This window comes from Formica exsecta, unplaced genomic scaffold (genome assembly GCF_003651465.1).
Source record: "Formica exsecta isolate Colony F162 unplaced genomic scaffold, ASM365146v1 scaffold191, whole genome shotgun sequence".
NCBI lineage: Eukaryota > Metazoa > Arthropoda > Insecta > Hymenoptera > Formicidae > Formica > Formica exsecta.
The window spans coordinates 474582-478895 of record NW_021849211.1 but is presented as its reverse complement, the minus strand read 5'-3'; the positions used below and the strand labels follow the sequence as shown (position 1 = coordinate 478895).

Below are 4314 nucleotides of genomic sequence, written 5' to 3'. Positions count from 1 at the left end.
GTTGAGTATATAGCAAATACTTCCGTTATCTTCATAGATGTTAGATAAATCTATTGTATTTAACTGATATTGTGTGAAAAGATTTTCTATTTTCTTAATAAATATTGTGTGTGTTTATATGTATACATAGATCGTTATATGCTTACATGGTCTTATGAGATTAATACTGGAAATGGATAAACAAAGTATTTATTTTTAATATTTTAATATATAAACATAAATCATAGAGATTTTAATTAATTTTATAATACTAATATAATTTCAATTAATTTATAACAACTGTTTCTTTATGAAGAAATAAATTATAGTACGTATATACGTAGATTAATTGTAAAAAGATATTGTAATTAGAGAAGACAAAATATATATAAAATAAAATTACAATACGTTTTAAAAACATAAAAGTATGATATAATTACTGTATAAAATAATTAAATAAAAGTAGTAGTAATTAAGTATGCATTAACAAATGTTCGATGCATAAAATATTTGATCTTCTCTAACAAAGCCATACAAAAATCTAGATTTTCACATTCCATGTATGTATCTCAGCTATCTCAGCTTATTTCTCAACTTAATATTTAGTTACATCATCACTTAGATTCCTATTAGATTTAAAATTCCTGCGTTTGTGAGAGAATGTACTCATTCGCTCACTACATTTGGCTTCCATAAAAAATAGCTGTATTGCCAGGATTTGACAATTGCTTCACATTCGATCTAACCATTTCCTCAGGCAAATATTTAGCTAATTTCCGAGTGTTTACGGAAGAATCTTTATTTCCGAGGGCAAGTTTGCTGCCAATTCTAGAATTTTTGAATTTGTAATATTTATTGTTAGCAGCGCGAATATTGCTGTCTTCTTTTTTAGTAGGAGAATACGTTTCGATCGCAACAACTTTAGTTTTCGACTGCTTAGAATACTTTCCGATCTTGGGATTTTTGTATCCAAACAACTCTTCATGAATCACTTTCGGTGCCTTTTTAGCAAAAATATCTGAACCATAAGCTGAGCTGTCTTTATAATCTGCCTTTGGTATTTTGCGATTCTTACGGGACACCCGGGGTGCTTGACTTGTCGATTCTTCAAATTGCTCGTGATTTATATGAAACCGATTATTATTTTTTTGTTGTTGTTTAGAAGATATCGGATTATTATAGCTATCTATTTCTGGCACTTCTTTCACATGCATATATTCTGTAAGTAGAAACATTAAGTCAATATAACTATTTTTGATAAGAATTGAGTGTATTGGTTTATTAATCACAAATTAAAGAATATAAATTTATATATAATTCTCTTTCTTTAAAGATTAATGAATTTATATCTGTATAGTTTTTCATCAATAGATAATATTGTATTATTTTAAAATTGTACATAGTTTTCAGGAGTAAAGCCATTTTTTGAGCAAAATAAAATTTGATAAAATAGGTAATATTTGGTTAAATAATTTTAAATTAAAAAATTGTTGTAAATAATTCTAGATTGATTAATCTTAGACTGTACTACTTGTAAATTCTACGTACTGTGTTTTGGTAGCTCTTCCTGATAAGAATCTTCAAATTCCTGCTCGAAATCTTTTCCGTAATATTTATATTGTTTGGGTTTCATTTCGTCAGAATTCGCATCGACTTCTTCGCGTCGTTTGTGTTTAATGCTTTCTTCTTTCTCTTCATCCTCTTCTTCATACGACTCATGCGATGATTTTGGGGAGTCAGTATATTCAGCATGGTATTCTGATGATGGGTCTTCTTTCTCTTCATCATCGTCCACTGAATCATCCTTATAGCTGGAATGTGGCTTATCTTCAAAGTCGTCGTCGTCGATTTGCGTTTTATACTTCCCAAACCTCTCGTCGTACTCTTTGAAGGGGTAAGATGTCGAAGGTTTAAAGTCGCTTTCTGTCGATGGCTCCTTAAAATACTTTCCTGGTTGACGCTCAGCATTATCATTTTCAGAATTGTGTTCATCTTCCTTATCCGGATTTTTATATCCTGTGGAAAATTTTTCTAATAAATGTTCATTCTTTATCTATTTTATTTTATATTACATTTTAGTTTAAAATTATTAAAGTATTTCTATATCTTGTTTTAAATCTTAGCTTAAATAAAAATTTTATTATTATAAGTCAATATATGTCACTTAACTAAAAATTTTCTTTTAATTGATAACGTGATTTATAAAACAGTACAAACTTTCATCCTCCCTATCATCATCCCTGTCATCATCAGATTGGGGTGTATGTGGTTCTGGATTTTTCTTATTAATAATCTCTGCATCGTTTAAAATACCCTCCGTTGACACGGAAGGATGGATAATGTTTTGCTGCACGTTAATAGGCTGCACATTACTACTATATTCCTGGCCAAAGTGCAATTGTGGTTGACTATAAAGGGACTCGTAACTGTCTTGCACTTTAGGAACATTATTTGGAACTGGGTAAACTTCTACGCTGGCGCCTTTATACTGCGGAAATTGCGGACTACTGTTAGCCGTCTGAATTGGCACAATTTGACCTTGAAAGCTCGACACAGGTGACAAAAATGGCGAAAAGTTTCTCGATTGAGAAGCCATGTTGAGCTTTGGCCTAGTTCCAAAGTTAAATGCCAAATCCGATTCGGTCGGATAGTTTGCACTTAGAAAGAACGGCTGACTCTCGGAGACGGGCAAAACTTCAGAGAAGTCCGCATTACTCTGAAATTGAATGATCGGGATTGAAATCTTCTTACCATTCACATTTACAGTAGCTTCATCTTTCTGCTTAGAGCTCTGCGTCATTTTATCCGACGACGGAGAAACACTTGATGTCGTTGGAAAGCTCAATGTGTATCCGTGTGCGTCTTTTGACAGAGGATAAATCGTTTTGTACACTGGCACTTGTACGATGGGAGACGAAGCACCGTTCTGCACGTCCTGGGAGATAAGCTTACTGATACTGGCATATGAAGGATATTCGAAGTCGGAGAAGCCCGAGAATTCAATAGATTTATCTTGATGGAACGCATTGGGCGAGTAAATGCCTTGCAGTTTCTGGACTGACTGCGATACAGTCGGTTTGGATGCATCTAACGGTTTCTCGGTGCTCGTTGCAGTCTTGTACAAATTGGAATTATTCAATATATTTAAATACGGAACAGGCGGACTATTCCGATAAGATTTAGTCTGATGAATAGGCAAGGGAACGTAAGAAGAAAGCGGCTGCTTTGGTACACTGCCGTATGCGTAAGAAGATTCTTGATTCGAATTGATGTAAGAAATCCTCTGTGGTTCCAATGCCTTGGCCCTTCTATAATTAGACAATGATCTCGTGGTAATATCCTGAGGCAACGAGATTTTCGGTGTAATTTCTCTGAATCGCTCCTGATTATTACTAACATCAGGACCGGAATTTGCGCGTTTTGATCTGATGGATGTTATTGATACAAAAGTGCCAGCTGAGGTTGCAATGTTTAAGGCGCCACATATCGCAGGAATATAGAAAATGTTTATAATCTGGAATATATTTAATGCATGCATTTTAAAAATCATATTATGCATTCAATATATAAATATTCTTATCATAAAAATATAAAAATATACATAACAATTTATTTAATTAATCTACGTATATCTCAAAAACAATAAAGTGTAAAATAATGTACATAAATTATGCAACGCACAATAATAAATAATGTAGAAAATATAGCATTAGAACCTTTTTCAACGCTTTTGATTTAATAATGAATCGAAAATAATCGATAATAATTAATCATAAATGTACGATAAATATCAATATTGTCACATAATTCAACGTAATAAAAATTTAAAATTTGTCACGAGTCATATTTATAAATAAGTGGCTATTATATTGTAATAATATTTTGATGCACATAAACATTCATTGTTTTAAAGTTATTAAGAAAATGGAGAAACGTACCATCATGATATTCGTGTAGTGAGTACAAGCAGATACCAAAGTTTGATACTAACTGGCTACGATCAACAATCTCTCATCTTTTATATTCGACGTTTACTGATGCGAAACAACAGAATAGGACTTTTCTAAACCTAATAAAAAGCGTATCAAGAAAAACCGAGTCAAATCACCGCTTCTCCCTGATCAGTGAAACCATAATCATAATCATAAGCATGCCATTGATCTACCTTTTTATTATTAACTCATATTTCTCTCTTTGTAATTTAATTGTTATCAAAAAATGTAATGCAACTATATTATAAAAATTGTAATTTAATGTGTAAATATATAATAAATAATTTTCTTTATTGTAAGTCTGAAATTTGTACAAACATAATTTTATATATATTACATTAAC

At 31.6% G+C, this 4314-nt stretch overlaps 1 pseudogene; it reads right to left on the bottom strand.

The window, feature by feature from the left end:
* Positions 1 to 597: 597 nt before the first annotated feature.
* LOC115233900 lies at positions 598 to 3923 on the bottom strand (annotated as a pseudogene).
* Between the last annotated feature and the right edge of the window lie 391 nt (positions 3924 to 4314).